The sequence below is a fragment of the Cryptomeria japonica genome, chromosome 3 (assembly GCF_030272615.1).
Source record: "Cryptomeria japonica chromosome 3, Sugi_1.0, whole genome shotgun sequence".
NCBI classification, from domain to species: Eukaryota; Viridiplantae; Streptophyta; class Pinopsida; order Cupressales; family Cupressaceae; genus Cryptomeria; species Cryptomeria japonica.
The window spans coordinates 230,054,350-230,081,923 of NC_081407.1; positions in this window are offsets into that span (position 1 = coordinate 230,054,350).

The following is a 27,574-nucleotide window of genomic DNA, read 5'->3' on the forward strand; positions in this document are numbered from 1 at the left end:
TACCTTATGATCGAGACGGAGATTGGGATGCACTGAGACAAGTGTTCTAGGATCTAGGACTGGAGATGAGGGTGGGACATGTGGCATGGGATACCATGACAGGGACAGGATTAGCACTACCAACAGTGTTGGCAGGAGTTATCAGTGGGTTCCTCTGTCCGGATAGGGCGACACGAGGGGTGGCTGCAAGGGACACAGGGGCCAGGAGAGATGATCTTGGGGTGGGTCCTTCTAGGGCTCAAACTCCGTCGAGGCCAACCGGCTCTGAGGAAGGGAATTCATCATAGCTGTAGAGGGCTCCTTATGTATCAGTATTATACCATTATGTATGATGATGTAGACACCTGCGGATGATTGTAGCCATATGATTTTGACATCATTGTATCATGACACTTTATATATATATGTGAGATGATTCATCTTTGCGGAAGCTATATGCATGCATACCTATGTGATGAGATGTTCTTATGATGTATGTTTTATGTGATGCTTATGATATGGATGCAAATATGTATATGATGCAATGCAATATTTTTGTTCTTTTATGTTTTATATGTGTATGCATGATACAAATGTGAATGTATGTAATGCAGATGAATATGATAATGCAAATGTAAATTGTGCTAACAGGTGTTGTGTGCAGGATGTGATGCAGTTTTGATATCTATATGTATGTATGAAATGCTTATATGTGGTAATGCAGGTGCAACTACATGAAATGCAAATGTTTTTGGTGTGTCATTATACTCAGTCATGTGATAGTAGGCTACACGGACTCAAGAAGGACGATGGAAGTCAATCAAGAAAGGGGGATGAAAGATAGAAGATATGAACATGAAAGAGCTTCTTGTGCGTTATCATCATTGAGCTTTATTATGGCAAGTAGGTTATGACAATTGAGGCATATGTTCGACCCAGAAAGTCATTGTACCTATTTGCATGGAGATAAGACAGTCTCAAACAAGGAATGCCCCAATTCATACTAGACTCACAGTGTCCTCATATCCTTGGACAAGTCATAGCATTACTAAAAGACAATCCACAGATAGCAAATACAAATAGGTGACGATATCCCATCCTCACCTTTCTAGTCAAAGACATCCTGAAGATAGAATCTCTAGTCAGAGACATCTTGGAAAAGCTAAAAGACATGTCACCAAAAAAAAAGATGAAATCAAAAGAAAACCAAGACTCGACACCAACATCCACTGTAGTCCTCAAGTTTAGTGTCTCTTGTCACTTGTATAAATCTTATTTGATTGTGGTCACAATTTTTACTTTCACAAAATGGATAAATCGCATTGAACCATATGTTGTCTGAGTTTGTTGAAAGATTTGATTTTGTTGAAGCTCATTGTTGCTGCTCTGTCTCATCTGAAACTGACTAAATCCATGAAGCTGATACTTTATTGCAGAGAAGATGAAACTTTATTGCGGATCTGTGATGCAAATGTTTCTTTATTGCGGATTGTGCGCGGATAGACTGAAGGAAGCTGGAAGAAACTGTACTCCTCGAAACATGTGATGTTCTTAGTTCCACACCCATCACTAGACGTAGGATTTGCCGTAGCCACAGATAGGATCTAATTTATTATGGATGGAAAGGGAGGTTTATTATGAATGGCTAACCAATCTTAGGTAGATCAATAACAAGCCATGATGGGAATGGGTAAGTTTATTATGGATGAATTGGTCGTGAGTGTGTGCAAAGTGAAAGGATGAAAGTGAATCCTGAAGAAGGGAGGAGCAATGTCTCTACGCATGGCGCTGGTGACCCAGTTTTCACCATGGTACTTGCCCAGGGCGCCACCAAAGTGGTTTTCACCATTGGACGAAATTATTTCTCTTTACTTTTTTTTGATTTTTTCAATTTTTTTTTGTATCACAAGGCGCCTGTTTGCTAGGTTTTCACCAAGTAACGATTTTCTTTGTGTTTATGATTTTTTTGTATTTTTGAAGTTTTTTGATTTTTTTTGTATTTTTGAATTAGGATATTCCGAAGAGCTATGTGTAGAACCTGCGAAGGTGCATGCTGTTGATAGGATCCTCCAAAGGTTCACCTTCTGTAGTTGAGAGCTGATATGCCCCAGATCCATATGCTGCTGTAATGATGTAAGGACCAAGCCAATTTGGTTCGAACTTGCCCTGCTTCTCTCTATCTTGCTGATTCTTGGGGTTTTTTCTGAGAACCAAGTCACCTACCTCAAATGTGCGAGGCTTGACCTTGTGATTGTAGCTGCGACTCATTCGTTGTTGGTAAGCCTTGAGATGATTAAAAGTAGTTTGTCTCCGTTCATCCAGTAGTTCTAGTTCTTGTAAGCGAGAGACCCTGTAATCTTCATCAGTGATGATGTTTTGCAAAGAGACCCGTAAAGAGGGTAACTCGACCTCAATAGGCAAGATGGCTTCAACGCCATAAACAAGTGAATAGGGTGTAGCTCCTGTAGGTGTACGGACATTTGTGCAGTAGGCCCAAAGTGCAGGATTGAGTTGGATATGCCAATTACGGCCAGCGTCATCGACAGTCTTCTTGAGGATTTTAAGAATTGTTTTATTAGACGCCTCAGCTTGGCCATAACCTTGGGGGTAATATGGTGTGGAGAAACGATGGGAAATATGGAAGCGGTCACAGAGTTCACGAACATCCTGATTTTTGAAGGGACGCCGTTATCAGTAATAATGGAAATAGGAATACCATATTGGCATATGATATAGTTAAGGATGAATGTAGCAATCTATTTTCCAGTGACTTGTGTGAGAGGCACGGCTTCAATCCATTTTGTGAAATACTTTGTGGCAGTGATAATGAATTTATGACCATTAGAAGAAGGAGGGTGAATCTTGCCTATGAGATCGAGTCCACATTGACAAAAGGGCCAAGGAGACGCAAGTGGTTGTAGTTCTTGTGCTGGCGCATGTATGAGGTCTCCATGAATTTGACATTGCTTACATTTCTTGACAAACTGATATGAGTCTTTTTCCATATTGGGCCAGTAATATCCAGTCCTAATGAGTTTCTTGGCCAAGGTAGGACCACTAGCATGTGGACCACATATCCCTTCATGCACTTCAGGTAACGCAACCTGAGCTTCGTCACTTTCTAAACATCTAAAAAGAGTGCCATCTAGACCTCGCCAGTATAGGATATCAGCTAAAATGACATATCAAGAGGATTGGCGAATGAAGGTGCGGCGTTGGTTATTTGATAGATCAGGAGGTAGGGTATTGTCGTGAAGGTATGTGAAGATGGAACCATATAACTGGGATTCAGGACCAACAACACATATCATTTCAGTAGGAGTGATCTCATATGAAGGAACCAAAAGGTTATCCACCAAGAACTCATAGCAGGTCTCATTTGGAGGTAGATCGATCAGTGAAGCAATTGTAGCCATGGCATCTGTGGCACGATTCTGCTCTCTTGGTATCTGCTCAAAATCTATCTTTGTGAAATGTTCTTTCAAATCATCCACCATTTGCTTGTAAGGCAGTAATTTTTCATCTTTTGTTTGGTAATCATCAGTTGCTTGACGGATGACAAGTTGGGAATCCCCAAAAACACGAAGTTCCTGGATCTTCCACTGAACTGCAATTCGTAATCCAGTTGCTAATGCCTCATATTCCACTATATTGTTAGTGCAAGGAAATGATAAGCGGTACGATTTTGGTATAGAATCTCCTTGAGGAGTTATAAAGAGAATACCAGCTCTTGCCCCATGCTGTGTGTATGAGCCGTCAAAGTATAGTTGCCATGGCTTTGCATGTGATATTGTTAAAATGGATTCATCTGGAAATTTTGAATTTAGAGGAACATCATCAATCATGGGGGCATCTGCTAATTGATCCGTGATGGCTTGTCCTTTTATTTCTTTTCTGTCCACATACTCGATGTCGAATTCACTAAGGATCATTACCCATTTGGCCAGCCGCCCAATAAGTGTTTCTTTATTGAGGAGGTATTTCAATGGATCAATTCTTGCAACCAACTTAGTCTTATGAGTGAGCATATAATGTTGTAATTTTTGTGAAGCAAAGACCACGGCGAGACATGCACGCTCGATTGGTGTGTAGTTTAGCTCATATCCCACCAATGTGCGAGTGATATAGTATACGGCTTTTTCCTTGCCCCCAGCAATTTGTTGCGCTAAGAGTGCCCCCAACGCTATTGGAGTAGCTGATATGTATAGTAGCAAAGGCTGATCTGGAACTGGTGGCATCAAAACTGGTGGATTCAAGAGATAATCTTTGAGCGTCTGAAAAGCTTGTTGACAATTATCATCCCATTTGAATTTGATATTTGTATGTAGCAGGTGTTGAAAAGGATTACACTTATCTGCAAGTTGTGCTATGAATCTTCGTATAGACTGGAGTCTCCCTTGTAAGGATCAAAGTTGACTGATATTTCTGGGTGGCGGCATGTCCAAGATAGCCTTGACTTTTGCTGGATCAGCTTCGATTCCTCTTTTGGACACAATGAATCCTAGGAGCTTCCTGGAGGTTACTCCAAAGACACATTTCTTGGGGTTTAATCTTACTTTGTATTTTTCCAACCAATCAAAGACGACTAAAAGTATATCCAAATGTGTATTTCTGTCTACTGATTTACCCAAGAGGTCATCAACATAATCTTCCACTGTTACATGCATGAGATCATGAAAGATAGTAGTCATGGCTCTTTGATATGTAGCACCTACATTTTTTAGCCCAAAGGGCATGACATTCCAGCAGAAAGTTCCCCACGGACAAGTGAATGATGTTTTGTGTTGATCCTCAGGTGCAATCCTAATTTGACTATAGCCAGAAAATCCATCCATCAATGATAATATTTCGTGACCTGCTGTGAGATCAACGATCAAGTCGATATTTGGTAATGGGAAGTCATCTTTTGGACAAGCTTTGTTGATATCTCTGAAATCTGTACATATTCTGATGTTGCGATCCAGTTTACTGACATGTACTAAATTGGAGATCCATTCAGGATAATCGATTGGCCATATGAATCCGACATCCAATAACTTCTCCAGCTCTGCTTTGACTAGTAATGCCACTTGTGGATGCATTTTTCTTAATTTCTGTTTCACTGGCTTTGCCCCCGGTTTGACTGTCAAATGATGCATTACCAAATCCGGATCTAGTCCAGGCATATCAGCGTATGACCATGCAAAGTTGATTTGTCGTTCCTTGAAGAAACTTATGAACTATGACCTTTCGGACTCTGTCAATGATTTAGCCAGGAATATGTTGTGTGGAACCTCTTCCGTACCAATGTTTGTTTTGATAGTCTCCTCTACCAACATGGATGACTTTTCCTCATACGAAGTTGGGAGAATGTTGAGCCTTCCATCTTCGGGTGCCTCAGAGAGGTTTTCGCCCTCAGATACGTTCTTTCTTTTTACTTTTTTGGGATCAGATAGCGCCATAGTGTGGTTTTCGCCATAAGACCCTTGATTTGTTCTTATTTTCACATTTTTGCGACTGGAAGGTCCGACACCCTCACCAAAATATGCCATGTTGTTGAGTTCTATAGTGTATCTTGCTTTATGGTCCCCAGGGGGAAGATCATCTCGTATGCCAAGATAGTCAATAATAGCTTCATCATTTTGGAAGGTGTCAAATTGTGCTGGTCCTTCATGATCCCAATCAATGAGTTGGTGGTGAACAAGGGGAAGGCCTTTAATGTTTTCAGAGTTTGCGGGGTTAAGAGTGAAGATGTGGTTATATTTGGGTATGTCGAGGTAATTATCGAGGTCATCGATGGCACTCTCATCAGTTTCGATCGCGAGCGAATCCAAATTGTCATCACTAGTAGCGCATTCTGGGACAGGTGTTCTCATCCTATGTGATTTCGACCTAGAGCCTTGAGACAAAGACTGTGTGGCCTCCTTATGGGTTGTTTCTTGACCAACTCTGAACTTTTTATAAAATTCCTCTTCTTTTGTGGGTTCATCTGGCTCTTTGAATGTCTCAGTGAGCTCATAGTCACTGGAGGATTTGTCTGAACCCCATTCCCATTCGTTGGAATCTGTGGAATAGCGATCCTCTTGTTGAATTTTGGCAACTTTGATTTGTGATGCCTTTTCTGTCCTTTTAGTGTGGATTTTGAGAGTCAGAAAACCAAGTCCCTTTGAGCATTCCCTTTTTATAGTTAATTCAGGTTGTAAGGGTTCCATAACGCCTTCTTTTCGTAACCCAAGAGGGCTTTTTCCATCATACCTAAATTTTTGTAGAATCTTGAAGCCTTTGCCATATTTCTCATAGGGTATATTGATCTGATCTTGTGTGTCATCTTCAATGTCTTTGTAGAGCATTTTGTATAAACCTTCCTCTTCCAGTTCGCCCCATCTTTGAAAGGTAGTAGGATCCCATTTGAATACTATGATGGATATTTGCTTGTTAGGATGTGGCCTTCCATATTCTTTTGGAGAGCTCATGACTTGTCGTAAATACATGGTCTGATTTAGAGTGTATTCTCCCATGCCTTTGTCCTGAAATTTGCCTTTAAGTTCACCCTGTTTTGATGTCGAAGGTTTCAATGACTCAGGGTCAATGTATGCCAAAGAAGGAACAGCTTCACGATTGCTGGGAATGATGGTCTCAGTATGTGATCTCAAGTTATTGCAATATATGAACGGATTAGGATCACCGTTAACTGTTACCTCGACTCCATTGTGAGGAAACTTAATGCATTGGTGATATGTTGATGGGACTGCCCTCATTTCATGAAACCAAGGACGTCCTAGCAATATATTATAAGTGAGATCCAGATCTAGGACCTGACAAACCACATCCTTTGTGACTGGCCCAATTCTTAGAGGTAAGGTGACTGTGCCCTTGGATGAGCGCTCTTCATCGTCATATGCCTTGATGGTGATTTGATTTTTTGAATTCATAGCTTTATCGGAATATCCCAATTGTTTAATGGTGCTCAATGTACAAATGTTTAGACCAGCTCCTCCATCTATCAGGACTCGCTTTATTCGATGTTTGTGTATGAAGGCTTCAATGTAATGGTGCATTATGTGGCTGACTTATGGAGGCGTCATCGGCTTCTGTGAATGTAAGGGAATGTGGAATGGAAAGGTATCCCACCATGGCTTGAAACTGGTCCACGTTCAGATCAGTAGGAATGGCAGTGTCTCTCAATATTTTTTCAAGAATAGCTTTATGAGTGGGGGATATGCGTAAGAGCTCAAGGATGGAGATGAGCGCGGGTGTCTTCCCTAATTGTTCTACAAGGTCATACTCAGGTTTAGTTGATGAAGAAGCGGTATTTTTAGTGGAGGCACCTGGCAACGTAATTTTACCTTGATGAGTTGTAACATGACATTCAGAGGTAGGTTCGGAAGAAGATCCAACACCTCTTAGGACAATCTTGGGTCTCTGAGGAAGATTCTCAGGGTTTTTGTTCTTGATGGTAATAGTAGAGATATGATTGTCCATCGAGATGTGATTAATAGTTGAATCATAGTTATAAGGTGCTCTAGTATAGTTGGCTTGATCATCTGTGACTTTAGCTTTTCCCTTGTCATGCTTTGGGAATGGTTCCTTAAACATCTCATGTTCTTGATTGGATGAGTGTCCCTCAATCTCAATGTCACCTCTATCAATGAGATCCTGTACGATGTTCTTTAGTCGATGACAATTACCTGTTTTATGACCCTTGCTTTTATGAAATTCACAATACTCATCATCATTCCACCAATTTGGTTTGACCTTTGGTTCATATGGAGGAAAATCTGGAACTGTGATCACTTTGTTTGCCACAAGCTTTTTGAAGACTGATTCAAGTGGTTCTCCCAATGGAGTGTACTTCCTTCGTGATCTAGAAGTTGTTTGAGTATTCACTTGATTGTTTGTAGAACTTGATCCCAAAAAGATGAATTTGGGTCGCACCGTGTTGGCATCAACAACACCATCATTGACTGTGTTCTTGCTTTTATTCCAAAATCTTGGCTTGTCTTTTCCTTTAAAGTCATCTTTGTTCTCCTTGAATATCTTAATGACTCCTTGTTCAATTAGAACCTTTTCTGTTGCTAAGCCTTTTTCAATGATGTCCTTGAAGGTGGACAAACAAGCTTTTCTTAGATCATAACCAATGTCTTTGTTAACATTTTGTGTGAACATCTCTACCATTTGTTTTTGTGGAATTTCACAAGAGCATCTGCTGGCTAGATTTCTCCATCTCTATAAAAATGATGCAAAAGATTCTCCCTCTTTTTGCTTGGTGTTGCACAAAGTAGTGACTGATATGTCTGTCTCTATATTGTATGAGAAATGTTGAATAAATGCCTCTGCTAAGTCACCCCATGACTTAATACCAGGTGGGAGTTGGGAGAACCATTCCATAGCTTGATCACCTAAACTTTGTGGGAATAATCTCATCAAATATGTCTCTTCTGAAGCTACTTCAATGCAAGCTGTGAAAAACTGTCTTATGTGTGCCTTAGGATCCCCTTTTCCTCTATACTTATCAAATTTAGGCGTCACAAAGTGTGTAGGAAATGGAGGCATTGGAATGCTCTTGTCAAATGGATAAGGACATATGTCTCTCATTGTGTATGTTGGCTTTGATGTATTTGTCCTCTATTTGCTTTTGTAAGTCCCTGATTTGTTGCTCCAAATTGCTCTTAGGTCGAGATCGACTTGTTGAACCATACCCCATGTTTGAGGCACCAATTTGAGGAGGAGCTTGTTGCATATATGGATGATATTGATCATACACATGTTCATATGGAGGAGGTCTACATTGATGCAGCATATATGGAGCACTTGGTATAGATTCATGTTGAGGAACACCATATCTATTTTGTGCATGTATACCATACTCTACAGGCATGTCATGTTCTATTGTGTTGCCCCCAAATTTGACACGGGGTTTCCTTGTGTCCAAATTTTGAGCATGCCTTTGAATATCCAATTGTTTTGGTTGATCCGTAGCATTGGTATGTGATTGAGCATATCTTTCTACATAAAACTTCCATAATGGCCTGCGAAGGTGAGTATCATATGCTTGACCATGTGTATGTGGGACCTCTGGTTTTTGAAGCAAAGCTGATGGTGATTCAGGTACCATATGTGGTCCTCTATTTCCTCCATTATTAGGTCTCCTTTGATCCATGTTGGAGTGAGTTTGTTGCAAGGGCCTATTTTCCATTATTTGAGACATGTCAAAATCATGAGGTATCTTGGCTCCACTTTGTGCCATCATTTGTAAGAAGTATTGTCTATCCCTCCTCATTATTTCCTCAACCAATCGATTGAAATGGGGATTCATAATGGATTCTTCCACATCTGTTGAATGTATTGAAAAATTGTCCATATTGTCATTGTGTGTAACATTGTTCTTTGTAGTGTTCGTGTTCTCCACATTTGGAATGTTTCTATAGACATCCATGTTCGACAATGTAGTGTGATCAGTATTGAAAAATAAATCGTTGTCATACTCATAAGAACTCATGTTTGCGGACTCTTGAGCCTCTTTAGTTTCTCTCCTAGATTTTTGAAGACGGGTTTCAACCATGAACTAGGTATTTACCAAGATGTGTAAGACTAGATGAAAATGGAAAAAGTATGGAAGACCAAGAGTTGGATGGAGTGTAAATGAATCTGAGGTGTACTTGCAATGTCCAAAGTGTAAGACCAAGTATGTATGTAGTAGAGTAGGTGTGACTTCCAAAGAGAGGATAGTTTCTCTTGATGAGGTAAGTTGACCTTGACTCTAAGTAAGACCAAATGAGACCCAAAGGTAAGAAACCTTGATGAGGGACCACTTAGCAAAGTGTTGTTGTATGTAGTGTGTTGACAAAGTATGATGAGGACAAGCAAGTGACCTTTTGACCCAAGTTTAGACAAGTATGAATGTAAAATGAGATGTGAAACAATGATGGACTATGTGAGACCCAAAGACAGGTTGAATGCTAGATGAAACTTGAAGAAACAACCTAGGAAGCTCAAGTATTCCGAAACTGATTTCTTTTGGTTGCTGGACTATGAAATTTTCTTGCAATTTTGAACACAGACGCACCTGTATACTGCACAGATGCGGTTATCTGACTCAGACATGTTTCTATTCAACATAGACACTGTTATAAACACAAACGCTATTCTGCCCTTCACAGACGCATTTAGATGACTCAGACACGATTAAAACAGACATAGACGCATTTTTGTAAAATTTGTGCAATTTTTTCCAATCTGTGAAGTCGTTTTGTTGTGACCAAATTTGACTGTTTTACTGTTTTTCGTGACAAGAGGACACAATGTTGATGAGGACTCAATGTTTGCAAGTGTTTAGATTGACAATGACTCCAAGAAAAGTGTGTTGTTTGATGTAAAATTGTTTTGCATACACTTGAAGACACAAAAGACACAATGTTTTGCTGTTTGGTTTTTGAATGTTTGAATGTTTAAAATAAGTCAAGCACAATTCTTATGGCTGGCCAAGACAGTAGTTGTTGATCCCACATGGGGTTTTACCCCCGAGGCTACGCTATTCAGAGCAGATACTTAGATGCTTGACCTCACTGGCTCCACCCTCGGCACTCACTTCTTGGGTCAGTCAAGCATCAGTCCCCATGAAAACTCCCCATGGCAAACTTTGTATCTCTACTAAGAACCGTATGTGTGTGGGCCGCTACCAGAGGTCCGACCTCCTACCCCAACAACTAGAAGGATTTGGGTTTCTAAAATAAAAAGGTGCTAGTAAGGGCATCCGCTCGTGTGGCCATACATGTGGCACTTTCAGCTCTGTAAATACAGAAGGCTCCTAGCTGGTAGGGGTTACGCCCTACAAATGATCAAATAAATTTGATCAAACGGGTTTATGGGGAGACATAGTGTCGGTATGAACTAATCAGCACACGTTATCCATAGTTTTCACCATGAATACATTTGTTTATAGTGGTTTGGAAGAGGTGGGTTTTCCTCACTACCACTTGGGTCATTATCTTCTCACTAGTAGTCCTAATGACCACACGGGAAGATAGACCCTCTAAAGATTAAACAAAAAGAGCCTATTGCTCAAGACACAAAAGACAATGATTGAATTTTAGTGCACCAATAGAAGTGTTTGGTAGTCTATGAAAATAAGGCACACAATAAAAATCCAAAAACCCTTGCCAAGGACCTACAACAAAGATTTATTAGTAGTTTGGATTGTTTGAATTAATCACCCCTTCCTGCAAGCACACAAGTTAGGTAAATTTTAGATCCAAAAGACTTTGTGAAATAGGGACCTTCAACAATGTGTTTTGTTGACCACTTCAAAGATATGATTCATCATAAAAAAAGACCACCTGTAAAATTTCAAGAGATTTTCAGAAATGTAAGAAAATCCAAAAATTTTGCTAATTTACTCCAAAAATTAATTTTTTATGAAAAATCATAAAAAATTCATATAAAATGAAAAATAGATCCCAAAAATCTGAAATTTTTATTGGAGAGTCTTGATGGTCTTCCAAACCTGCACAAAAATTTTTTTGCAACAAATCCAAGCAGTTTGTGAGATATGAGTAAAATAATGCAAAACCCTAATTTTCAAAGATCTAATTTTTGAAGAATAATTTTGCATCAAATTTAAAATAAAAAAGGATAAATCCTATGTATAATTCTGATAGATTTCCAAAAATGTAATAAAATCCAAAAAATTTGCTAATTTTCTCTCAAAATTAATTTTTTATGAAAAATAATAAAAAATTCATATAAAATGTAAAATCGATCCCAAAAATCTGAAAGTTTTATTGAATATTTTTGATACTTTTCCTAACCTGCAAAAAAAATTTTATGTCAAAATTTGAAGCCGTTTGTGAGATCTGATCAAAATAAGGAAAAACTCTAATTTTTAAAGATCCAATTTTTAGGGAAATATTTTGCATTAAAATTAAATTCACAAAGAACAGATACTATGTATAATTATGAGAGATTTCCAAAAATATAAGAAAATCCAAAACATTCTCTCATTTGCTCTCAAAATTAATTTTTTATGAAAAATCATAAAAAATTAATAGAAAATGAAAATATACTTCAAAAATTCTAAATTTTGGATTGAGAGCTCCTGATACTTTCTTCAACCTGCAAAAACAATTTGGCGCAAAATTTCCAAGCTGTTTATGAGATATGATCGAATCTCTCCAAGATCTTGATTTTGTGTCCAAAACCCTAGCAGCACAAGGTTATTCTCCAAATTGTTTAACAAAATAGCAATATAAGGTTAGAAAAATCTGCAAAAAACACAGATCTAAGAAAAATCCATGTCCCACGGGGCGTGCCAAAATTTTTATGGTGAAAATGGATAACAATAATAACAAAATTGAAAGGCTAAATGAATTCAACCACCAAACCCTAGCCTGACAACAACAAAGATCCACCATAACATATGAAGATTACCTAAGACAATGCAAATCAAATGAAATCACAAAGATTATACCATCACATGTCCAATAGGGTTTTGATCTCCATTCTTCCTATCTCCATTGATCTTGCTTGATATATTTGCTCTCAGATTTTATGTGCACAAGAGCTCAACAAAGAACGGAATGTGGTTGCAAGTAGGATCGTAGTGTAGTCCATTGCATAAAAGATTATTAGGTCATTAGGGTTTGATAATGAAAGAAACATCTCCTTAAATAGAAGACACTATATGAAATGGAGGGATAAGATTGAGAGGTGTAAAAAGGAGGTCGGCTAGGATTAGAGGGTAGGTAGAAGAAATAATAAAATAATGAAAGGGGTAGGTAGTGTAGGAATTAAGAGATGAATGACATGTGTCATGTGTAGAAAAAGCTAATGAATTAATTAAATAAATAAAGATTTATTTAATTAATAGAAGAAATGAGATCAATTAAATAAATAAATATTTATTTAATTTAGGAAAAGGATAATTTAAATAAATAAATGTATTTATTCAAATGAGAAATAAGGCTAGAAGAGGATAAATGAAGTAATTAAATAAATAAAGATTTATTTAATTAATAGAAGAATTAGGCTTAGATAATTAAATAAATAAAATATTTATTTGATTAGACATGACAATTTTGAGTGTCTACAGAAGGCACTATAAGAAATGGAGGGATAAGATTGAGAGGTGTAAAAGATAAATGGTCGGCTAGGATTAAAGGGTAGGTAGTGCAGGAATTAAGAGATGAATTAATTAAAGAAATAAATATTCATCTAATTAATAGAGGAAGTGGGATTAATTAAATAAATAAAATATTTTAATTTAGGAAAAGGGGAATTTAAATAAATAAAGGTATTTATTTAAATGAGAAATAAGGCTAGAAGAGGATAAATGAACTAATTAAATAAATAAAGATTTATTTAATTAATAGAAGAGTTACGATAAAATAATTAAATAAATAAAATATTTATTTAATCAGACATGACAATTTTAGGTGTCTACAGTCGTAAATGCTTTGGTAGACATGAATGCAAAAATGTGGAAGAATAAATAAGGCACGACACTTGGTTTCATGGAATACTTTGACTGCAAGATATGCAGAAAATGCATTTGATGAAGTGTTCACATACTTTCAATCGAATCTGATTAGCATATGTAAAGATTTTCTAACCACCCCCAGCTTGTGTGAAAATGGGAGCTTTTGAATAGGGTGTGGGCATCAATGGATAAATAATAGAGGAATTTTGTTAGGTGGTGTAGTTGCAATTGACTTGGTAGACATGCAAAATGAGTAAGCTTACGTAAGGCACGTGAACTATTTCATGGAATGCCTCAAATAAATATGTTCTTATGGAATGCCATGTTTATAGGATATGAAGAAATCGGATTTGTTGAAAATGCTTTAGAAACTTTCAATAAAATGCGATTTGCAGGTGTAAAGTTTAGATGTCAAATTAGTTGCTCATGATCTATTGTTGGCGTTTGGCATTACCCATGACTAAATTTAAGGCTAACTCTGAAGATTTAAAGTTTGTTACTATTATCAATGTTTTGACAGTGGGCCTTACAAATTTATTTTAAATAATTACATCACTATTTAGTTTATTATCTACCATTTTTTTTTTTTGATCCATAAAAGGCCTTAGCCAAAGTGATTTTATTAATTAAAATACTTTTACATCTCCATTCGGTGTGGGCACCAGTAGGAAAGAATGGAGGGAAGAAAACCTCCGGTCTTGCCTAGATCCATTTGGATCAGAATTACAGATAAAATTCTAACATATTATGTCTTTACAATCCTCACTTACATTATGAGGTAATTACAATTTATTTGGCATTTTCTCCTTAACATTTCAATTTTGGGAATAATCTAGGCTCCCAACTTCTCTTCTGTGGCTTATGATTAATCGCTATGAGTCCCCATTTCTGCCTATACCTTCTTTGAGTCACGGGAACTGTTCCATCTTTAGAATTTTGCATTGGCCCTCTCAATACTATTCTAAGTCCTTATCTGCAAAATATCAACCAAACACAGCTACCAAACAATATTATCTATTAGCAGCTATACATCTATTTTGAAATATTGTGGCTTTGCAACTGTGCTTTCCTTATAAAGTACTATAGCCTTTTTAATCTCTTACTTTATCGTTACCTACACCATAGGAGTAGTAATATAAGAGATCACCTAGGTTATAATAGTCTCATAGAAATGGTGGTGAAAAAAACAAACACACAAACATTGTCTGCAGAGATCCTTTGCCTTTCTTATGATTCTACCAAAGTATGTTAAAGTTTAATCAAAATTCCATAATTCACTAATCATATAAGCTAAATTTTAGAACCATATTCTACCATGATAGGAATAGATAGATTATATAACTATGCTATTTAGAACCAAAACTGCCCGGAGTGTCAGAGTGTGATATTTCAAGCTATAATCCTAAACATCCATATCCAGAGTCAGTATTGTTATATATAGTACTTGAAATCCTATATGACTAAAAATTAAAACAGTTTTTTTTAAGCACTTATAATTAACAGAAGCTGCCCCTTATCCGATAGATTTTGAAACCCTTTTAACCCGAATTCACTGGTTCTATAGATTTAGCAAAAACCGTGATTCCTTCTGTTGCTAAATATTCCTCAAACCAGTCATCCTTTGGAGGTGCCTTTACCTGCAATAGCCAAAATAAGAATTCGAAGCTCCTCCCAATCTCTACTCTGCGACTACCAAAGTTTCCCGTCTCATCCCATTTCATAATTGGGAATCTTGGGACACTACTCGAGTTCCTAACCAGGATATCATAGTGGCTGGGGCGGGGGGTAGTAAGGTTTTCGTCTATATTCATCAACACCCTCTCAAGCTCTATCAGAATGGAAGAAATGAACACATTCCTATAGAGCCTTTCTATTTTATCCTTATCCCTTTCAAAATGCATTGCCACTGCCAAGAACATAGCAGCTATATCGCTATTCACTCTGGCTCAGTCTTCGTTGATTATATACTCCTACCCCAACACCTTTTGGACCGCATACACTACCACTTCATGCGGGTAGACTGGGATTTCTTTTAGACATTTCTTTGAAATCTCCCCACAAAACGCCATCTGCCTCTTGGCACTCTTGAGCCTAATTATAGTATCCATGTCCTATACTAAAGGAGATTACCTAGGTCGCAGCTTAAAATGCCCTAACCCAGGGTTCTTTTATAGGATCACCTTAATCATTATTCTAAGTGTGAGAGCCTACGAAATTATTGTTCGACATGCTTCTTTCCTTTGAAAAATCATATTTGATATTAATAAGATCTTGGTGTACCCCTATAGAGATATCAAAAGACATGCAAGCTGTTTCCTTGAGTTGCTGAAATAATTATAATATCATTCCATTATAAATTTTAGCAATACTAGCCTATAAGGTTTAGTACTACGGAAGGACTCTTTGCACATGGAGAGAGAACGAACTATCTACTTTAAAATCATTACAGAGTATGCATCTTTAAAATGCACTTATGGACCTCTCAAAATGCTCATCTGAAGGACGGTCTACTTAGGAGGACATCCACCATCAATTAATGACAGATAAGACTCTAGGCGAGCTGATTAGAACATAACCTAGACCCATGTGGCTCAACTCTTGAATGCTCTCAAACATATAATAAAATCCAATACACGAACCCCATCTACAGATATGATTGCCCAATTAAGATTGAGGAGAACATGGCATTACCCCGAGATGAGTTCTAAACTATGGTACCCTTAAGTCAACCTAAAGCTATACATCTGCACTCATATATATAATCCTATGAATATATATATAAGTGTAAATGTATATTGATTAATTCCATTAAAAGTCCACTAAGAAATAGATTGAAAAGTATACATATATATGAAACTATATATATATATATATATATATATATATATATATATATATATATATATATATATATATATATATATATATATATAAAATGGGATATTATTCTTAATACATGTTTTAGTATATGTATTTTAGCATTCATATGCATATCTATCTATCTATATATATATATATATATATATATATATATATATATATATATATATATATATATATATATATATATATATATATATATATATATATATATATATTTTCATAATAATGTATATTTATATGTATAAATATTCGTTTGTGAATTTAAAGAAGTGAGGATTCAATTGCATATATAAATCTACCTTTATGCTTGATTACAGAAATTTACAAGTATATAGAATAAAGGACAAGAATTATGTATGTGCTAGTTATGAGTATGATAACCTGAAAGAGCGAGGGGGGGATTCCTTAAAAGACTAAAACCAAGGATATGGTAGAGTGCATATTATGATGTTGCCCATATCTTGTCCTCTATTACTTCCCAGACTTGCCCTTCCTAGGAGAAATCCTCAATGTTATTGGGGAAAATTCATGACAGAGAGGCCATCTGCCCCGAAATTAGCTAAGCTATCAGCTACAGTATTTCCTTCCCTGTATATGTGATCGATAGTAGTCTCTTTGAAATATTTGATCAAGTCCAGAATTCTTGTCAATTCTGATTCTAGTTTCCAGTTGGTTGACATCCTAGCTCTTATTGCATTTATTATCAAGGCCGAATCTCCTTCAATCTCTAACTTTTTTATACTTAGTTCCTTAGCTAGTATCAGTCCTTCACTTAGAGCACAAATTTCTGCCAAATTATTAGTGGCTATTCCTATAGGCCTACTCAAACAAGCAATTCTCTTACCATCATCTTGGTGAATGACACATCCTATACCTGTCGTTCCAGGATTTCCATGTGAGGCTCCATTAAAGTTTAGTTTGTACCAGCCCTTGCAGGGCGGGATCCATTTTGTGAGTTCCCTTAAATTCAAAGATTATTATCTACCATTTATTAATCAACTCTTAAAATTTTGATTTTCAGGTTAGATTTAAACCCTGGGGTCTTTTAATATAACTTTAATAGGTTAATTTGGTTCATTCATTTTATTATATACTCTTCATTAACTAGCCATTTGATTATATATTTTTCATTGGTATTTTATAATCATATTTATATAGTTTGATTGCTTTTATTTGTTTCTATTTTTATTAATTTCTTAAAAAGTTGTTTTTAATTAGTAGAAAGATAATTACACATGTAATTTACATGCAATTGTGTATTTGTTAGTTTATATTTTGTGCAATTTATTCTTTTTAAAAATATTTGATAGATTATTTTTAGTGACCACCTATAACATCTAAAACTGAGCTACCAAAATTTAGACAAAATGAGTCATTAATTAAATATAAATTGATAAATCATAATTTATGCTATATGTTTCACCCTTAATTCTATGGAATGACTTTATTGGTCTCTTAAAAATATGAACAAATGAATATAAGTTTTGGTTTAGTTTTATCATACGCTAGAATCATTTAGATAAATTCTAGCTATTGGATATCATAATGAGTGGTTTGAAGGGGACATGTGACCAAATGTAAATGAAATAGTCTCTTAACTTTTGGACTTCTCAATTTCTAGAACATCTCATACTTTCTAAAGTGGTATGTTATGAATACTATTTATTCCCAAAGATTGAAGGATTTCTTAATATTGATTAACTTGGTTCTTTTAATTATATGATTTACTTGATAATTACTTTTCAACTATCACATAGAATTTGGAGTTTTGGCTAACTTATTTAGCCTTCCAATTTAGTTTTCAAGAATGACTATGTCAAATATTTAGATAATTATAGCATTGATACATGTAATGCTTTGGTTGATCTAGCACAAAAGAACTTATTGCAATAATCTAGCATATTTCCCTCCTATTGTCATCAGATTTCTATGAAGTTCGAACTTAAACAAGTTTCTACTAAAATAAAATAATTTTTCAAAATTATCTTCCTTTTAGTGACTTATCGTGAAGAGGGAATGATTATTAACTTGAGATTTCTATGAAGTTTGAACTTAAATAAGTTTCTACTAAAGTAAAATAATTTTAAAAAATTCTCTTCCTTCTAAAAACTTATCATGAAGAGAGAACCATTGTTAACTTAACAAAATCATATGAGATTCGGATTGAAGTTATTCTTGGGCATAACTTGAATTAAATATTTTAATTTTTTTGTAGGGGAGAGATTAAGTTAAGAACATAAATAGTAATAAATAATTACTAGCTTAAATTGTCTACGCTTGCATTAAAATAAAAAGATGTGATCATGAAAAACATTCAAAGTATCAAAATAAAGTAGATTAGGTTGATAACTTGAAGCATATGCTCCACCAAAATTTCAAAACTAGAGATAATAGGGGAAGCAGAGATGTGTTTCTAGGATAATTTTTTGAAGTAATTTGTAAGGAGATGACAAAAGAAATCAATACTTTTAAAATATAGAATATTTTGAAATACAAGAATATTTTAAATATTTATACGATAACACAAACAAGCCATTCATCATAGATATTATATAATTTAATTACAAAACATTTGAATTGAATTGATATTTTACCAAAGATTTGACAAATAAATTAAAAAATATTATTATTGTTCTTATCAATGTGCATATATTATATAAAAATTATAACAAATGAATAAAGGTTACAAATTTTAACTACAAATGATAAATATTTATAGAAAATATGTAGTTATTCATAACCAACATCTAGTTGGACTGAATTAAAATTTGAGTGTAATTTTGAGTCACTCCTACTATGACAAGTTTCTTCTTCCATTAGAATGCCAGTGCTTTCTCAACAACCTATATACTAAATTTGAAGAATTAACATCCTAATGTGTCACTAGAGTCTAGCATTACTTAAATCTCTTGATTTTATAGTTGTGAGACATTGTGAGTGATTACCAACTTCTTTGATCAATTAGAGGTAAAGCTTGTTCCTCTTAACTGGTTGAATCAATTTACATGTGGACCAATTCTTCTTTACAAAAAAATAACTTGCAACTTGTGAAAGGAGGCTAAAGGCAAGCACCCTCAACTCTAGTGTATCCTACCCATTTTAAATTCACCAGTTAATAGTGTCAACTTAAGCTAATACATGACTTTATCCATCATTACCTTAGTTTGTTTAAGGTTGGATTACGAAGAATGAGAAAGGCTAGCTGATGTGTTAAAAGAGTTGACTCCTCATTAGTGATGAGCCTTATTTTTGGTCTTTTTATATGAACTCTTATATTTAATTAGGACTATTATTTCATGGTTTGGACATTATGGTTATGATAGATATAAGTCTTTTGATCCTGATTTATGGACTTTGTTAGTAACCAAACAACCTTATAAATGTTATGAGAAATCTATATTAATAATGTATAAATGATGAGATTGAATATTTTGTATGTGTGTATTGTGCACATTAACCTTGTATGCAGATAATAAAGGGAGACTAAGTCAACAAGAAGACATATGTTGCTGTTTTACAGAGTAGTAGTTACGCTTGGATAGAGATTTCTTGAAATTGTCAAAGCCAGTAACCAATGCCATAATGGAGACTCCTAGTTTGAATCAAGGTAGTTGTTTGCTTTGAACATGTGTTGTGTATCTGAGGAGATCTAGATGAAAGCATTGTCCTAGATTTGTCGGAAAGACTGAGTCTTGAGATTACTCATCTTTTTGTGGGTTTATTTTCAAATAAAAGTTGCCCTCCTATCTTGTTGGGAGTGGATCGATTGAGTAATGAGTTACTTATAAGAGTTTCTTATAAATCCATCAATTAGCTTTGTATAGGAATAATGATGGAATATGATATGTAGCTTATCTTTTAGAACTTAGTATTCTCTATATTTATAGTTTTGAATAAAATGAAGATTCTACTTTTGATATAAGTGTTGTTAGGAATTCAATATGTTGATGATGCTATTGTAGTTCTTAGGACTGGTTAGTTCCTGGAAGCTCATCCAAGGTGGCCCATTTGGGGAGTGTTCCATCTCTATCGCATTGTTAGGTAGGTTTGTTTATGTTATTTACAGACTTAGTTATCAATTGACTATCCTGCAACCACAAAAACTCCATTTTGTGTTTGTCCATGCAGCCAAGTAGAATAGAGCATTATGTTTTTTATTAGCCAATTCATTTCTATATGAGAAATAAGTTCCATGTGCAGTAAGATAGGATCATATCATTAAAGTAACACTAAATTTTATATTTCCTTGGGTAAAATCACAATACTAGTTCCCACTTTTTGACCAACTTTGACACTTAGATGAACATTTTCAAAAAAACCTTCACTTTCCGACACCTATAACTTTTAAACCATTAAGAATTTGAAGATCATGTAAACTAGTGATTTTTAACATCTTGTTTGTAGATTCTAATTATATTTTTTTCATTTTTTTTGAATAAAATTTTATTGGTTTTTCCATCTCCCTACAAAATTAGTTTTTTACAACAAACAACATTTTTAAAGAGTGATGTGCATCCCGAAACACATAACTTTTTTTTTCTATAAATGATAAAAACTTAATTCTTTTGAATTTTGGTTTGTAACATCAATACCCAGGGCATGTAGTTGGTTTGATAGTGATATGTTGAATATTTTTTATTTTATTAAGTTTTGAAGTCCAACTAATTATAATTTAGATATAGGTGTACATTTGAACACAACTTGTTCTATATATATCAAAATTGAAAAAAGAAGTTCGTGTTCGGTGAAAAACCTACATTCATAAGAAATAAAACAAAAATATATTAATGAAATTAAATATATTAAAAATTATACTATTTGGAAATATTATAATAAAGAATAAATAATTAAAAAAACAAAACTTCTAAATGAATTCATTTGACCCCCCAAAAGCTAATGTAAAATTATTTTTTTTATCAGCATTTGATAGATGCAAAGGAGACTCCATTGCAAGTATGATTTAGAAATAGAGAAGTTCTACCCTACAAATTTTGATCTAAGAGCCTTTGATCTAACTCTCTTCAATTAATTACTTCAAATGGAACCTCTTAAAGCTTAAATCATTATATTTTCTAAAAATGTACGATTTCAACAAAAATCAAGATGTACCAAAAAGTGGGAACCAACATTGTGAGTTCACCCTATTAGTTTCATGATAGTTTCTTCAAAGTCAACTTAGCATACCTAATAACTTCTTAGTGCACACACAATGCTGACCCATTTCAAGTTGTACGTTCCAGGGTTGACAGGTAAATATGTCTCTGTTAGTGAATTAGTGGCTATGTGATACAACAAATTGGTGTACTGAGTCCAAAATATGTGTCCATGTTATTAAGGCATTATTAAGAACCAACATTTTTGGTGCCATTGTTGGGGATGGTGTCAAACTAAGGACTTACTGAGGTTATAGGATTTAGGATTTCTAGTATGTTATTTTAGAAAGTATATTCATCTTAGGATCATTTAGGAATGAGAAAAATTGCATCACCCATCAATTTGTGTAGGCATAATAGTAACTGAGAAAAGATTTGCATGCATAGGAGAAGAAGGAGGGACGTCCTTGGTAGATTCCTTCCTGATCAGCCCATTCTTGAAGGTGAACCAACTAAACATAGGCTTAACCCTTATGAAGCCCTAAAAATAAATCTTTTTGCTGCAGTCTTTGTGGACTTGGGTAACTTTGATAATCCTCCATTTGAATTTCTAGAGGGAGACCTTAATCTGTTATTTGAACCTCCTAAAGAAAATATTCAACCAGGCTTGGTGGTTTATCAAGGTGCAATGACAGCTCCTGGTGGTGGAGGTGGTGGGGCTTATGCAACTCCTGCTACCCCTACTTTTGAATTCCCTATTTATGACTAGCAAGATAATGCTAACCTTAAAAATATTCCAGTCTCCTCTCTTCTCAAATTCTATGGCTTGGTCATCAAATAACCAAACACCTTCCTATTTGAATTTGATATCCTCTACAGTAGTTATGACTATATCACTGATGCTCATAGGCTTAAACTATTCCATGCTACACTAAAAGAATTTTCTCTTAGGTGGTCTATGAGCTTAGGAAGGGACTCAATGGATACTTGGGATGAGATGAAAGAGAGATTCCTTAGGAAATACAAGGATTATTGCAAAGGAATTAATCAATGTATGGTGATGATATCTTCACGAATGACACAAAAGGAGGATGAGAGTCTAGACGACTATATTGAGAGGTTTTTGTTTAGTTTCAAAAAGTCTAAGAACAATACTCTGAGTGAAGAATCCCTGAAATTGATTTTTCTCATGGGAATCATTGATGACTGCATAGATGCACTTGACCTTGTGGGAGGAGGAGATATCAATCAATATTTATTAGATATATTGAGGATGAGAATGTACATTTGAGTAGAGTACTATCGAGATGCTATGCATATCTATTGTTGTTTTGCCCCAATATTTTGCCTCTCCACCTGGAAAAGGCAAGGATTGCATAAATGAACACCTAAAGTGCCTTGTGGATATGCATGAGAGCCTTGTGAGACCTTTCGGCATACAATCCCAATATCATTCTATGGAACCGATAAGTATGGAAGTGAAAAGTGCACTAGCTGAAGTCATTGGGATACCATTTGAGCTTCTAGACGATGATGATGAAATGATAAGCAGAAGACTTTATATGAAATGGAGGAGTAAGGAAGAAGAGAAAAGAAAAAAGAAAGATGAGGATGAAGTAATAAGCAAAGTGATGTAGATGTACAAGAAGAAAGAATGCTAAGTTACAAACAATGGATGCTGATAGAAGTGAGGATAGATGAACACGAAATAATAAGAATTATGAAGAACAAAGAATGGAAGAAGAGAAAAGGAAGAAAAAATATGAAGATGAAGAAAAAAGAATAAGTATTAGAGATGAAGACGTGGAAGAAGAAAGAATATGCATTAGAGTATTAATCATTTTCTACTTGTTTGGCATTTGACTATTATCTATTTAAGAATGAAAACTATACAAGTAATATGAAGATGATTCTTTTGAACTCTAATAATCATGAAATAATTGTCTCACAGTGATGGACATTTTTAAGAAATTCATGGGTAATCAAAAGGTTCATTTTAATCGAGTCTTTCTATTCTGGGTAATACTATCATCCTTGCCCTTTGTCCTTCATGCAAATAAGTTAATTAAATCTTCAAAATGTGCTCCAACAACTATAGGGCAGCAATAAGGATTGTATTGTATTCTATTCTACTAATTTCCTTATCTATTAGTTCTTGCCAAGGTAGGATACTATTGCATTCATTGAATTTTTTTCAATTAGTTTAGCCAATGAATGTAAATAATTAAAAAGCTTTATCAAAAATTCTATAATTTGAATTTTATTTTTATTTTTTATGATCATAAAATATCATTATTCTCTATTCATGATCAAAATTATGAACCTATGTCTAGCAAGGCTCCACATGTGGCCCCCATCTCTTGCACCAAGCCTTCATCTCCTAATGCTTCTCAACAACAATCCATACCATCTCCCTCAAACAATGAATCTAACGATGACACTTTTCATGTTGACCTTCAAGGTCTATCTCCTATGCAAACCCAAGCTAATCCCAATATTGATACAAGTTCCTCTACTGATTTAAAAATCCTAGATCCTATGCCATCATGCACTCTAGTTTCAAACATACCCACTCCAGAGAGTCCCATCCAAAATGCTTCCCCATCATGCCAAAACATGAACACCTTCCAAGAATCTCCTATGCCTATGCAAAATCCTATCCCTTCCTTAGAAGTGGCTCCATGTCAAAAGGATAATCTGAAAAATGAAGAAACAAGTCCTATCATAAATCAAGATCAAGGCACCAAAATTCCCCAATCCCATCCAACGGTTGACCAAAATCCTACCCCCTTTCATCTCAAGAGATAAGCATCCTTAAAAATCCTATTCCTCATTCACTTCCTAAGAAAGATCATGATGCACCTTCCACCTCTTCAAATGAGCCTATTCAAAATAAAGACCCAAACACCCTTTCCACTCTATCTAATGGTCCTCTTCCATGTTAAGATCAAAGTATCCCTTCATTTCCCTATTGTAATCCTCCATGTCCTCCACAAGCTCCCATCTCTCAAGATGAACCTATCATTCCTCCTATTTTTTGTAAAGATCCTATCATGCCTCCATATCCACCTAAAGATCCCATCATTTCCCGTGGTCCCCATCATGACTCCAGCATCTATGTGCAAGTTTTTAATGAGCTTGATGCATGCTAAAAAGGATGGAAAAAGGCACACAAAAGTTCACAAAAACATTAGTATGTTAGTATCAATCAAATACGAAACACAAATGAACCTATGATCCTAAACATGTATATCAAGAGATATATAAAACAAAAAATGAGAAACACACAAAAATGGAAAAGGGAAAGGAAACTCCCTAAGATGCTCCTCAAAATGCTCATAGTTTCTCCTCCCTTGTTCCTCTCCTCTCCAAGTTCCACATGAGTGGCCCTCAGATTTTTGCACTATCTATGGATGTCTTATGAAGATTCAAGATTATGAAAATGAAAATAACTAAAAATGCGAGTGTAAACAGGCTAATATGAGAAAGCACCTTAATTATTCTATGTTAATTTTAACCAAAATAACAAATAAAATGCTTCTAAATGCTCTCTCAAAATTACTATAAGTTTTATGCATACAAGATTTATGGATCTTTGAAAATGAAGGAATGGGCTCTATTTATAGGAAAAATAGAGCAATGGATGGTTGAGATTGAGTAATCTCAAGAAGGGTCAAGATAGATGGGTTTGTGATCCATGTGAGGGCTTTCGACCCAATCCCAGGATGACAAATGTCAACATTAGATGGCTTGAGAGGAGAGGGAAGAATAATTAAATGCTTGAGATGACTTGAAGGTTACCTTAGGAGGTAAGGTTTAGGCTTGAGTTAATGAATAAATCTTTTATCCAATGAATAATGCCTTTATCCAATGGACAAATTCTTGTGCAAGAGTTAGTGGGGATAACCATGGTCCAAGCAATGAATGCTTGAAGAGACCCATGAGTTAAATGAGGGTTAAGTAAGAGGGAAAGCCTCTAACCATGTGGGTGAGTTGAGTTTAACCATTAATGGTTATGTAAGAGCTATAAATGGTTATGTAAGAACCATTAATGGTTTGGAAGACTTTAGGGGTTAACTTGTTGAAGACATAAAGCCTTTAATGCTTTTCAAAGACTTTGGAGGCTTTGAGAAGTGACTTCAAGTTTCTTAGGAATGTGACAATAATTAGGGAGGGTGATTAGGATAATTAGGAATGGTTTCGAAGAATCTAGAATGGGTTTAGGATGCAAGTGGGTTTGGTGGGTGAGAGAAAATAAGATTTTAATTAAAATAAAATTACTTTATTTCAACCAAATAGGTGCAACTTGCATTTGTAGGAGAATGCAAGTGGGGGGGGGGTAGTTTAGGGATTTAAATAAATATTTATTTATTTATTTAAAGGAGGAAAGGGGTTAAATTAAATAAATATGCTTTATTCATTTAATTAATTTGGGGTGTGATTTAATGAATTAATTTAAATAAATTGAATAATTTATTTAGATAATAGAAGAAGAGGTTGAGGATGAATTAACTGTTGACTGATGGTTTAAATAATCAAATAAATATTAAATATTCATTTAATTAAGTGGACAGATTTATGTGTCCACAAAACCTTTTATACTTGTCAACTGAGTTCCTCTACTCCCATTGGGTTTGGTCTACTTTGTGACCCTACCATTTCTTCCATTTCATCTCCATCTAAAAATTGACTCATATCTTCTTCCAAAAGCAACAAGTATCCCATTAGTCAAAGGATTAATCAAGGCAAGAAGCCAAGCCTCCATGAACACGATACATCAGAATCCCTCCGTATCAAAGAAAATTATGATGGTCATGGTCCCAACAAAAATGATTACTTTCAAGACATTGGTATCCCTACTAATCCAAAATCCAAATACACACCTTCCCCTTCATCCCTTCCATCCATTTTAGGTCCCTATATCCCTCCATCCCTTATGCAAGATCAACAAAGGCACACATCTTTGAGCACCTTCCATCTATCCAAAAGACCTACATATCATTCCTATCCATCCACACATTCTTTTTCCTCTCCAAGCAATTTGGATGCCAATCATAAAAGTCATAAGTCAAGCAATTCACATGTATTCAAGGATCAACATGTCCCATCTAACCAACACGTCAAAACAAAGGAAAATATGATCCAAAAAGAAAAAGAAAAATCCAAAAGGCCACAAAGGTCCATTGAGAAAAATAAAGAAGTTTTAAAAGCCATATGGGTTCATAAGGTGCTTGTAGAAGAAATGTGTTCCAAGGAACTGCAAACGAAAGAAAAGTCAAAAACTATGTGGATTCCCAAGTGACTCCTTGAAGCATGACATCCCAAGAAAAAATTGGAGTTGGCATCCAAGATTGTTATCCCTACTTCTAAATCTCTCCAACCTTTCAAATCCATTTTGGGCCCTCATGTTCCAAACTCCATTGTCATTCCTCCATCAAAATCTAAAAATCCAAAATACACTTTTCCTCCATCACTCCACCACCCCTCAAGGTGTGTGAAAATGTTGATCCCACCAACATTTTCATTCACTCATGCACTAGCCTTTCAATATCTGATCCATTATCCAACACCTCTTTTTCACCATTCCATCCCTATTATCTAATCCTTTGCATAAGAATTTACCCTAGTTTCATTTCATCATCCTAGCAACATCTTTGAGCTTACCTTCATAGCCATGGTCTATTGCAAAACATTTTCCAAGGGTACCATCCAAAGAAGCAAGATGCTTGATTCCTTCTTCCATCTCCTATCATGCATTCATTATCTTCCAAAAAGTGAGAAAAGAGAAAAAAAAAAGAAAAGAAAATGAGAGAGAGAGAGAAAAAGAAAAGAAAAGAAAAGAAAATAAGTGAAAAAAACAAGAAAATTAAAGAGAAAAATATCCTTCCACTGGTGAAAACCTGGCAAACAGGCGCCTTGGGAAAGTACTATGATGAAAACCTGGTAAACAAGAATTATGCGTAATCCTTTATTCTCTTGCACTATTCATTGGGGGCATGTTCCATCCATTCTATCATGTTTGTCACATCCTCCATTATCCTCCATTGTATCCATACATATGTATACCTTTTCCACCTTTGACCTTGACAAGGTTAAGGATCTTTACATGCTTTGGTGTCCTATCTATTGCACTTGATTCACACCCTTCATCTCCTATCCTTCATTA